Genomic DNA, 13,029 nt, shown 5'->3' with positions numbered 1-13,029 from the left:
GCGGCGTATTAACAGATTCGCGCGGCACGGAAATATTCCGAGAGCCGTCGAGGGGGCTACGAAACGACGAGGTCTCCAGGAAAAAATTTAAATCTCAATTTCGACGGTAATTGGTAACTTTTTCGAACGAAACAGCCACAGCTTGTAATATTAGATCAGTTAATAAAAGCTGGAGAAAATTGGTGATTTAAATAATTTCCAACTTCACCCCGTATTCGAAAACCATGCTCGAACCGTCGACGGTGTTAAATTCATTCGCGAATCCTTTGAGAAACGTATTTAAAACTGGGACTCCCTCTGCTGTTCTCAAAGGGTACCTTTAAATTCCCTCTGCCGTGGAAATCTCTCGCTGACGATAACCGATGTGAAACTGGCGCGAGCCGAGTAACCCATGCTACGCTGTTCTATAATAAGTTCCCAAAAAGTTCCGCTGGGTCTCGCTTCTTACGTGTTTAATTGAAAGTTCCGCGAAGTTTCGGTCTCATAATTAAAATCGCCGGAAGACGGAACGGTTCCGCGGATCAAAAGCCGCCGAAGATCTCCGCGGTGAAGGGGCCGGTAATGTCTGCTCGGCTGGGCTTTATATCCTATGCGCGTCCGGCGGACGTGCGGCAAGAACCGCCTTTTAATTATTATCGTCTGAACTCCGGGGCCCTCGTGAAATATTTGTTTCAATTTCCAGGCGGGCGACGTCGCTGCGGCCGCGGACGCCATCACTGGCATCCCGTTGGGTTGACCGAGGTCAACAAGGTATGACGCGCGGCGGCGTTACGCGGCTTCGGCCAGATTGCACGGGGACGGCCGTCGACGGGAACGACTTTATGAGTTGTTAAGCGAGGCGGCGCAGTCCGCAAAACGAATAAGCAGGTCATCGATAAAACCCGAAACGGGCCGTCGAAATTCCGCGGTCTCGTTCTCGCGCGGATAAATCGGCCGCGTCCACCGTGCCTCTGGCTACCACCCTGCGAGCCTCCACGTTTCATCTTCCCCTAATTTCCGTCCCCGTCGCTGCGTACGTACCGGTTGTTACGCGTAGTGTCACAGCTGTGTAAAGAGGTATTAGATTGAAAGTTGTTCCTCTGCTTCTGGTAATTGCAATTGGTGTTTTAAGACGGAAGAGAGGTTATTTAAGCGAAGTCGAATAATTTTGAGGGAATTAATAAGCGATATTTGTCGTCAGTGTTCAAGGTAAAACGCGAATGCTTACTCTTCCAAAGTGGAACGAAAATCGTTCGGCGCGAGCCTTGAGATTTACATTCACGTGAAAAGCGAACCGCCCCCGAGAGTAAATCAGCCTCGCCTAATTTCAGCAATGTTATCGCTCGACAGATATGCATTAGAGGCAAGGATTATTTCGCCCGGTGTACACTGTTTTTAACCGCGACTTTCTCCACCGGCCGCTTTAAAAAACAGCGGTGCACTTTCGTACATAAATATGCGGGCCGATGTGCTGCATTTTTTCCCCCCCTCCGTTTTCGTACTGCGACTGCACTTAAAACCATTCCCTCATATAATCTGCAAATCTAATGCACGAGTTGTTGGCGCAGCCAGCCGAGAAAAGATCGCGCGATCTCCGCGGGCGCTTCGATTTTCACCGGATGATAGGAAAATAACAGGATTGGCTTATCGTTTCGACAGCCACGTATACATATCCCGGGCGAGCACTTTATGCAGATCTGGCCGGCATCACGCGAGCCTCGTGAATTTGGCATTGAGGTACGCCGTGGAGAGGCAGCCAGGCAAACAGGCAGGCGGCCACGAGTTTCGTAAGGGTGGAAAGGAGGGGTAGGAAGAATGGGTAACCGGTAATTGTAGGTTGGCAAAGATTCAATGTAGGTAAATACGCCGATCCAACCGCCGCAAGGGCCAGGCGACACCGGTGTGCATGTAGACACGAGGCCATGTGCTACCGGTCCTCCTCCACCCCCGTCTCCGTCCTGCGTCTGCCGAGGAGGATCTCCGACGTGGGTTCCTTCGCCATCTCCCTACCCTCGCACATCCTACACCATCTCTGACACGGGCAACTGTTACGCTACCATCGCCGACGCCGGCACTCTTCGCTTCGCCTCTTTGGTAAGGGGCCAAGAAATCCCAATCTGGCCAGCAGGTTACTCTCGAGCCCGCACCAGATGGACCTAACACGGTCTCTCCAGCCCAATTCGCGGAGTGGTTGTTTCTTCCTCGCCATCTTGCTGCCACTTGATATTTTCCTCGAGGCTAACACAGCCCCATCGACACCGGACCGTATGAAGGTCGAGCCTGAGGGTGGCTTGCCAACATCCACGGCTACGCCGTCGTTGAGTCTCACCAGTGCTGTCAGGGACGAGGATCAGATGCGAAACGGTTCGACGCGGGACGAAATAACGCGACGAGCGCTGTTTAAACGGGAACGAACGAGTTTTGGGAAGATTGCGTCTCTTCTTTTGTTTCGTCGTTGGGGAGATTAATGCGCACGGCGACACTCTCTATGAAATTTCTTCTCTAGTTGGTGGAAAAAATTGTGTCTCCTGGCTCCCTGCCTCCTCGTTTCCGGAAGAACGAGCCTCGGTATTAAATGAATCAATTCCAAAGGTTGAAGCGCAATCTTCGTCGGACAAGTGGGCGGCGGAGTTCGCCGGCTCGCAGAGAAGGGGGTCAACGCTATCGTATGCAATTTATAAGCCCTTCTCGCATCTCGTATCACCACCACCACTAACATCGCTACCACGACGAACGCCACCACCGTCACGATCGCTACCCTGGGAGATGGAAGCCGTTGCGGGCATACCCGCCACCCCATTTCGCGGTCCAGTGACGCCCAGGAATTCACCAATTGGATTTTCCCTGCTCGCCTGCTACTCTCTCCTGGAGGGCAGGATGTAACGTTAGATGGTGCGAAAGGCACCTTCCGCCGCTTACGTACAGCCGATGGAAGGGCTCTGAAATCCCATCGCGGGCATCAGCGACTTCGAATCTCCCGCGCTCGCGAGACCATCCGTGGAAAATTTCACGGAAATTACGGAAACCTCGTTTTAAAGGGCTCGATATCTGTCCGATCGGGCGGTTGCTCGCCCGTGCGCGCCTCGACGCGCGTTCACCTCGACGAAATTGAAAACGAGATAGAAGGGTAACTTGGTCAAATCGGCTGATTACCATCTTTCGTCTATTCGCTGGGAACACTTTTCAGATAAGACCCGCTGATCGGTTATCGATTTCAATTATCGTGAATTAGTGAACGGTAAACTATTCTGTTCGATTGAGAAACGTGAAATCGGTAGAATCCTCGAATCGATCTCTCATATCAATTTGTATACGAACCATATAAGGAAAAGAGCTGAGTCACGATAATAGAAACGAGCCCAATAATTTACAACGCCCGCAACCCTTCGCCATCCGCATCGATACACGCATACCTACAAGAACGCATCCAGCTAACGTGTTACGCGAAACCAGACGAGCGTGATTACCGTGATACCTTTTATGTGTCGTAAAGACGAGATGGCGGTCGTCTGCGGGGTAGGAGAGAAGAAAAAAAAACGATCGCGCGAACGCACGTGCCTCCCGATCAAACTTTTTATTGGACACCGCGAAGATGAAATTTTTCTGTTATTACCCGGAGGCGAGGAAGAAGTGGGGCGAGCATTTAACCCGTTGATGGGATCGCGAGAGCAACCTCTGCTCGTTGGTTGACGCAGCCGAGCACGAGAGCTCCACCCGGCGCCGAGGGGGGTTTATTTCCTTCGCCCCTTCCTTTTTCAACCCCGTGGCAACGCGTGGCCGGACATATGCGAGCGCTCGCTATCAACGCTCGGGGTTGAAACGGTTTAGCGGTGTACCGTGCGCGCACGAGGCCTGGCATTGCTGGAAATGGCAGGCTAATGGAACGCTCGTGGATACAGGGGGGTAAAATAAAGGCTGTCTTATCGATGTTGCGTCGTCGGGGGTTAATTGGAAGTTATTGCTCGCCATATATTACGCACATCAGACGCAAACCGCTTCGCGTTTGCTTTGCGGCGTGTCACTGGTGTCGGCGTGTCGTAATGATTGTCAATTACAGTGATGTAATACCGCTATCACGAGGTCGGACAACGATCAATCGGGATTAAAATAGCCACGACCGCGAGAATCGGCTCGGTACGCGCGCGCGCGCGCGCGTCTGGGCTGAAATATATTAATATTTGGAACGCGCGCTCGCAACAGGCCCAGGACCGCTACTTCCGCGGGAATAATTAAATAACCAACGAAACATCGGGCGGTCTGTATTTCCGCGATGCATTATTTTTCCGCCACGGTCTAACAATAATATCGTAAAACAATACCGGCGACGCGGCCAATGAACACCCGGGCTACGCCGCGGCCCCAGCGTTCGCGAAATTTTATTATTCCGCGATATTGCACGCGCGCAAATATTTTCATAATTTTTTTCACTGGTTACACTCGCCCGCAACATAAATACCGGCGCGCACGCGAATTTATTTGTGTGTCAACGAACGGCCGAGGAAGCTTTCCCCGTGGATTTACCACGGCAGAAAAATTCCGAACGCATCGTGGCGTAGTCTGTCTCAATAAAAGTGAACGAGTTTCAAAAGTTTTTTATTTTTTTATTTTTCTCTTTTCTCTTTTTGTATCAGCATAGTGCGTGTTGCGGATGAGTGTGTGCATCGCGCGATCTTTCGCGTGTATCACAGGTTCGTCTGGAAAGGATCGATGAACCACGATTAGAGGAGACTTTCTTCAGATCGAGGTAACGGAGGACGAGCAAAGGTGTCTCGAGATATTTCGAATGTTCGTTACGCCGCTGCGTCACGTTCGCGGGCTGGTTCGATTTCGAGTCACATTCAATGATATGTGTACACACGTGCTAGCGGGTTTACAAAGCCAGGCAAGAGGTAAACTAAACGGGGCTCCATGTCTGCGCCGGCTTCCTCCGATCTGCCACTCTGTCTCAAGTTCCCATTACCAGAAGTAAAGGGGTATTTCGTCTATGGCAAATATTAAATTTACGCTCCAAGCAGGCTACACGATACGAGAGATGAATTATAATAGCACTGTGGCAATTAATTTTGGTAAGCGCGCGTGTATCGCTCTGTTGGATTCATCGTATCGCTAAAATTTCATTACCAGGCGAGCGCCATATTCTTCCTCGATGTCAATCTTTAATTTTATTGCAAATATTCGTTGCTCGCAGGTATTCTGATTATAGTCTATCTATATATATTTCTATATTTCGTATCAGATAGTAGAATCATTAAAACAATTAATTAGCATTTACTTCTTGTTCCTTCCGATCGTAATAAATCATTCGCGAGAACCAGTGTATGGTACGGTGACGGTAAAAGGGTTAAAGTACAAGGTTTCGCTACGTTTACGCATGCCAGTATTTCACTCGACGCTTCCCGTCCGAGTTCACTTCCGCCATTTACGCGTACGGCCTTCTCTCTCTTTTTTTTCCCCCAACAGCCACGCGGCAAACGCGAAAACACAAGAACCACGCGGAAACTGGAGAATAAACGGGGCCCGTTTGTACGGATCGCTATGGGTGCGCGCGGTTCGTCCCGCTCTCTTGCGTTTCACAAGCCGCGAGTCAAAATTCTGGCCGTCAAACCTGTCTTTCAGTATTGAGGGGGTGGAAGGGGCGGAGAAAAAAAAAGGAGGGGGTTGTGCCCGTCGACCGCACGTCGAAATAACTTTTTTCCTGTTTGCTAGTTGTAGCATACGGATGCCGATTTCGAGCGGAAAAAAAAGGGAGGAAAAAATATCCACGCGGTTCCGAGCCATTTGAATTCTGCATTGAATCCAACTCTCAATCGCGGATACCGTACATGCCGCCCTTGTAACTAGGTTTGCGCAGTTGCATACAGCCCCCGGCACGTGTGCGCACACACGAGTTCGATGCATCGCACGTTCTAGAATTATCGAGGGTACTCAGCAGCTCGGGCGAATTACAGCCGGGCGTGGATACTTGTAGTGATTTCTACCAGCGTGCGGCTACCTCGAGCAACTCTACTGATACGCGGATACGTTTCGAATGACACTGGTTGACGGTAAAATGAACGTTGCGAAATAACGGAAGTGATTTGTCTTGATTCTTGCAAGGTTTTGTGAGTCTTTTTGCCTTTGGAATGTTCAGCCAAGGCCCCAGAGAGGGGTAAAATACACGTAGTCCTCTCTGATCGCTGATACACCTTGATATCTAATATTTCTTACAATACTAACCAGCAGGCTTCGAAAGTTCAATTAAACGACTGATAGATTTAAATTAATACATTTTCAAACATACCGATAATATGGATTGAATTTAACAAAACTTTGGAGAATCGCTGTTCATAGGTTTCGAAAGATTTTTTTATGAAACCGGGGTTGTAGGAAGCGTCGATCCTTCCCCTGTAAAATGGTTTTTGTTTCACGTCGATATCTCTTCCGGTTCCGGAGATATCGTCGTGTGAAGACAAAGGTAATTTTTAATAGTTTTCTATCGCTGTCCTTTTCGCACGCACGGAAGTCTCGCTCGCACATTCCTTCACTGACCTACCCCAAGCGGATCAGCTGATCAGCTGATCAGAGATAAACAGTAGTTAAAGGGCTATTTTACTATTTACTACGCGTGTCTACGAGAAAAAGTGGGGCACGGCGGCGCCAAGATGGCCGCCCGTCATTCATTACTTCGCGCGTCCAGACCGCGCGATCTTTAAACGCCTGTATCTCCGGAACCGTTTGAGATATCGGGATGAAACAAAGTGCGTTATGATCGAGACACTTCCTGCTATCTCCTCAGCTAGATTATGTACACACATGTATTCTAAATTAAGTAATAGCAGCACGATCTTCTAAGATTTACAAAGAATCCGGTAGAATTTAATAACTAATGAAAAAGACGATTATTTAAGACTCACTGCTGCAACAAGTGAATCTATTATTTAAAAATCTCGTAGTATTTTGTAGGTACAATTAACAGCTTACGAAGATGTCTATCATATTTCATAGTTGCGGTTGGATATAACTTTCTTATTAAATGCGAAGGAAGATCGTATCGTATGACCGATTGGCCGGCTAGAGTGGCGTGCTGATAGCCATTGTTTGCTGCTGCCATAAATTATTAGCGATAAGCCAGGAGAGAAGCCAGAGAATAGGAGATGTCGTGGACAAAGAATGGAGGTAAGAGCTTTAAATAATGCGTTGCCTTTATAGGAACCGTGGACCAGTAAGGCTGAGTATATTATACCGGTACAGCCGGGACCTACATTATCCAGTTCAGAGCCAAAGGCTACTTTCTCGGTTAGTCTGCGTGCACGTCGGGGTGTTGCTGGGTTTTTTTCCTTTACTTTTTATTTCCAGGACGAGGTGGAGGGTTGAAAACGGGTAGCGAATACGAAAACGGATGGCCGGGCTGGGCCGTGGGAAGGGCCGTAAGGGCGAGAGGAGAGGGCGTGTCGGAGTGGAGGCTTCTTCCGCCTTTCAAAATATGAGACCATACTTTACAGATATTTACAGCTTGGGTAACAATTTTTGGCCGAGCAACGCCTGTGCACCGCGCCGCACCACGGTTGTGCGCGTTTCGCAAGATAACACGTTGACCTATATAATATTTCTTAGTACTTAATCGATACGCAGTTGCTCCATGTATTTATTGCCTTAGAGATAACGGATTGCCAAGAGATTCATAAATTTCCGCGGAATCTACGTATCCGAAGCGGTAAATATATTTAAAGGGCATAGATGATGCAGCCGCTAGTTGTAATTTCCCCGGGAACTGTCATTTCATAAATCTTTTCCTTTAATATTTCGCAAATTCCATTCGAAGAGAAATTAACGTGATTCATTCGACGCGCGGTGGCATTCTCGAGAGGAGTTTTACCTCGAGCTTAACGAAGCATCGCTCGAATTCAAAGACCCGTATTCCGCGTATTAATAAAGATTGATAACATTATTTTTCGAATTCGTTTCGCGAATTCTTAATAACATTTTCGATGGCGTTCCTCTGTAGCCGGGACCACGAACACGTACGTTCCCACTTTTCGCGGCGATAAAGCCTGCGAATATCACGTCCTTAATTCCACGCTACAACGATAAAAGCGTGTTTTATAGCTCGTACAAATTTCAAGCAAAAATCGACGTTCAAAGAGTTCTCATTTCGAGAATTATCAGATCGCAGTTTATATTCAGAGCGAGCCTCCCGCAATTTATTATATTGATACACCGTCCCGGTGAAATAATCGGGCGAAAAATCAACGAGAGCGTTTAAAGTGCGGCTAGGCATTCTAAACGATGGCTCTCGCATTTTTCACGCGTAAACCGCCAGACGAAACGGACCAAAATGAAGGCGGGTGGAACAAAAAAAAAAAAAAGAAAAAAAAATGGAATTATATAGCGGAACCCGAAGCCCGGCCTAGTTCCTGTACTTTATCGATTTACATCTGCACGTGACAGTAGAAATGGTGCGCAAAAGTCAGCCGTAGGTATCGGGGAAACAACGCTGAGTAATGGAAGGAACGGGAAACGAATTCCATGACCAGTATCAAGTTTCGCGAAGGGGGATATTTCGTCCTTCGACAGGATCAAAATGGATTACGACATTCAAAGTTTCGAGGGTGATCGATCCTCGCGAATCTATGAACACAACCGGCCCAGTCAAAATGGCAGGAATTGAAATCGGCCCAGGCCTCGACACATCCGTCTCGCGACACGCTTGCTGTTCAACGTTCAATTTATTTACCTACTTCCTGAGAACATTATCGTAGGAACTGTCAAATCAGCTTTAGGACACATCATTTGCTTCTAAATGTTCGAATAAAAGTATTGGTGGAAGCCACCAGTGTAGTATAAAAATAGTATATATACTTGTATATGTTGTTGCATTATTCTTTTCTGTATTCAGAGCGAATTCTGATTAGACGACTAGGCGAAAGCATTTCAGAGGGGGTTTCGTAGTCATAAAAAATAAGTAAAATAAAGTCCTCCTTAATATTCGTGCTCTATTTATTTAAGACTCTTATCCAAAGGGATGAGCCCTCGGCGCAGCGGTGCCGGTCTGGTATTTATAGTATTTGGATTATGGAATAATCCTTCGCGGAGACGGCAGAAACGGAGGGAATGGTGGGAGTGCACGGTATTTACCAATATCCTTCGCCTCTTTTCCTTTCCCGTGCTCCTCCGCCACCCTTTGCGTCTCCTTTTCTCTCAATTCCCTCTCAGCGGTCCCGCTCGAGAAACTTCAATCTTTTCTCCCATCTGGATTACTCGTGCATCGAGAGCTCTCCACCGGAATTCCATCTTTTAACGTGAAATTCGTCTAGTTTATTCGCAACCTCAATAATTTTCGCGCAGGATTACTCGAGGGATCCCAGCGGCGGCGGGGAGGGTCGAAAGTATACGCCGATGTATAATTCTTGCCTGGTAGCTCCACTAAACGATCCTACGATATTCTTGGCTAGCCGATATCTTGGAAAAATAAGGAAGAATTTTCGTAGCTACCCCTCGAAAACCAACCCCTTCGAATCGATGTGATAAAAATGAAAACCAGCTAGCTAGATGAAGAAAGGCTTTCGTGAGAAAGTGAAATCTATGTTAATTAAGCGATAAACATCTCATCGATCAACGCTCGATGAAACACCGTGAGAAAACATGAATGACTTATTGTACTTTAAATTACAATCGTTCGCTATCTCGTTCAAATAATCAGATTACCATAGCTATCATAATTTTACATATATTTATGCTTTATATATTGACATACTATTAATTCACGTTCGATGTACGTTACATCGCGCACATTTTGACGTATTTCATCGACGCAAACATCCGCTGTCCAATTGTAATCTACAAATAAAGGGAGGCAAATCCACGTTGACATCGTACAACAGAAACTCGATTATTCAATGGTGCTTTATTTAAAAATGAACACTTTGATTTCGAGCAATTGTTACAAATCTCGTCCGACATCGCGCGTTCTCGATTCGGGTGCGAAATTGCTACCGCGATTGGACAAAGGTAAATAAGACGGGGGGAAACGACAAAAGATCCCTCCTCGGAGAGACGGTAGCCGCACCCTCGGGCTGTTTCGTATCTCGCGAGTTCGCGGCAAAACAAGCGTTCCAGTCGCGCCGTGGTACTAGATAAACAGAGGCTGGAAAACTTAGCTGGGGGGGACGATAAAAGAGAGGTCCCCGATATCCTCGAGACGAGGCAATATACGATATTAACATGTATCTCGCCAGGCAAAGGAGGAACGGTTCCGACGGCCTCTAACCATCGTGGAAAGTTACAGAGGAATCCCTCATAAAAACGAATCCCCGCGTGGTGTCCCTCGAATCGTTAAAGATTCATCCCCTTTGAGGATGGAACTGCAATTGCCAGGGAAATTAGAAGAAAACAGGGGCAGGAGGGGGTGCGCGCCGTTCGCGAGGGCAACCCCCGCGTGTTTACTAATGGAAACTTTCGAAGCGGCACCGGCGGCTGAAACTTTTACGGTCTAATTAGAAATTAATAAAGATTAATAGCTTTATCGCCGGACTATTAAATCTCGCGAAGGAGATTGCGGTGGTAGGCGGTCGGACAATGGCGGCGCGGTCGTGTACTGGTCTACGATCGAAGTCTCCTCTGCGCGGCGCAACCGGCAGGCAATTTCAATTTCACGGAACGCGGGGCTTGTTGTTTTCGAATCTGCACATGGCAGACACGCTGTTTTTTGGGATAAACAAAGAAGATTGAATTTCGGCGAGAATTACCGGCAGGACTTCTGTCGCAACTGTTCAATTCCGCTCTCCACCCCAATTTCCCTTTCCGTTCCTGCGAAAGCCATCGCGTTCAGACTGCGACGCTCTAACCTCGTCGTTTTTATCATCCGAGATTCGTTACGCGGCGTTCCTCTCTTATTCCTCCACTGGTTACCTCGAAGAGTGTAACCGCGACGCGTTCCACGTTTTTCGACGACGATGGCAGACGGAAAGACAAAATAAGCGGAAGGAAGAAAGCTGGACTCGGAAACGGTGGGAGTAAACGAGGGGAAGGGCGAAGGAAAAAAGAGGGAAAAAAGAAATCAATGAGCGGAAACGTGAGACGGTGGCGAAGGGCTCGAGGAAGAGGCGGGGCTGACGGTGCTGTAGTTTCTCTATTTCCTTCATTAACTCTGGTTCAACAGCGGCGTAACTTTTAATTGGAAGTAGTGGGGGCGTCGAGGCTCATTTCCCGGCGGACTTCCCCATACTGGAATTCAAGCTAGTCCCAAGCGTCTTGAAAGAGGTCAGTTCATTCGTTGCAATATTCCCGGAATCCAGTTCCACGGTTCCGTGATGTAATCCCCTGTAACAAGTGCCTAAAGTATCCCCGAACTGGGGGCACACCCCTCACGGTTTTGTTGTTTGTAAGCAAACCCTCGCGAGCCACGTGCCTCTCGTCGGTTAATCCAGAGTCGCGATGTTAAAACTACGAAGAAACTATGGGAAAATTGCGCAAACCTTGCGAACAGTCTGTCGTCTATAACGTCGCGGAATATGCGAGTCCTCGATCGATTCGCAGCGAGACAATATTCATTTCAGCTGAACTCGGGACACTGTTTAAAAGTACCGTTTCCGCGGATCCATTTAACGCAGTTGAACGCTGATCGACGAAATTTCTCCAGCGAACTTTCCGTCGCGTATTCTCGCGCGACAACATTGGTTTCCGCCGCGAAATCGATAAGAGAGCCGTACACCGAATAATAGACAGAAAAATGTCTCCGGGAAGAGCGCGCGGGGCATTAAGCGCATTCGGTACAGAGCGAGCTGGCGGTCGTTGGGAGTGATTTAAATAAAATAACGTCGACCTCGCTTTCGAGAATGTAAAATAATAGAAGCGGCAGCTGCCGCCGTATCTACGTACGTACGTACGGCCAGCTTCCTCGCGCGACGGGGTTGGCGGAAGCGCCACGTGTCGCTCGTAGGATGCGCCACGGAGTGAAACCGATAAAAATCGAGGCAAACAGTTATACGTATGGGCGACTCGTCGCAGCGAGGCGCAAAGATGACGGGCCACAGATAGAGAGGCATATCGGGACTCGACTGCTAACCTGGCCTGAATTTACGATGATCCTTCGCGCCTGCCGCGCTACGATACTATCGGTTTCTCATTACATCCATCGGTACACCGTTATTTCGGCCGTTCGCGAGCGATTCCGCGCTACACGGAGCCCGATACGGAGATTCTCCTGAGGAATTCGCTATAACTGGCCGATAATCGACCTCGTAATGGCGCAGTCTACTTTCGATTGGAAACCCCATCGTACAAACGATCCGCCTTCTATTTCTATGTATTCGCTCCCTTTATTCTGAGCACTTTTCCCGGAACGGGGTCGAGAATGTATTTGAACAGCGGGAATACCCGAAGGAACGATTACGTTTCAGACGGGATAAATCCTTATTGAAAATTCTCCGATGTTAATGCACGTTACGCTCCGCTACGGAAATATTTAAACTGCTGTATTATTCAGGCCTTAACGAACCTCTAATAAGGATACGCTGGAGTTTATGAGAATCGAAATCACGAGTAGCCAAGTAGTGGCATTAATTTCCTTTATATGGAAAATTTTAATCGACGATGAACATCTCGTGGCGTTTGATCGAAAAGGATATTTTTTGCGAACAATTAGTAGCGGACAACGATGCCATTAAAGTAGTAAACTCGTTGTGGCGAATATAATTATTTAGAGGATAAATCGTCGAGTGAACGTGGCTGAAAAGAACGAGAAGGAAAACCACGAGATTAAACCACACGGAGTATGCATAAAACTAACACGAATTCGTTCGTTCGCAGGAAGGTTTCGCGATACACGCCATTTCGATTTGCATCCGCGACAGCATAATTCATTAAATTAATACTCGTGAATAGAACGTATAAACAATTTCTCCCTAAAAATATGTCACGTTCCGGAAGGCAATGTTTCCGCGTCGGTGGCTCTCCGTTCCGTCGCGCGGATTCCCAGCGGACCGCGCGGAAGTAGGCCTGTACCCCAGCTCCCTCCGCCGCCCCCCCGGAGGAATAAATATCCGCGTTTGAATTCGCCTTGGAGGCACGTCG

At 48.0% G+C, this 13,029-nt stretch overlaps 1 protein-coding gene across 10 annotated transcripts in view; it reads right to left on the bottom strand.

The window, feature by feature from the left end:
* The window catches only part of Bru3 (CUGBP Elav-like family member bruno 3), a 570,754-nt gene that overhangs the window by 446,287 nt on the left and 111,438 nt on the right, over positions 1-13,029 (bottom strand). The gene's annotated exons all lie outside the window — the stretch shown is intronic.

Source organism: Xylocopa sonorina, chromosome 10, assembly GCF_050948175.1.
Source record: "Xylocopa sonorina isolate GNS202 chromosome 10, iyXylSono1_principal, whole genome shotgun sequence".
NCBI lineage: Eukaryota > Metazoa > Arthropoda > Insecta > Hymenoptera > Apidae > Xylocopa > Xylocopa sonorina.
Note: the sequence above shows the minus strand (reverse complement) of the source record. Positions and strands in the feature narration are given on the sequence as shown.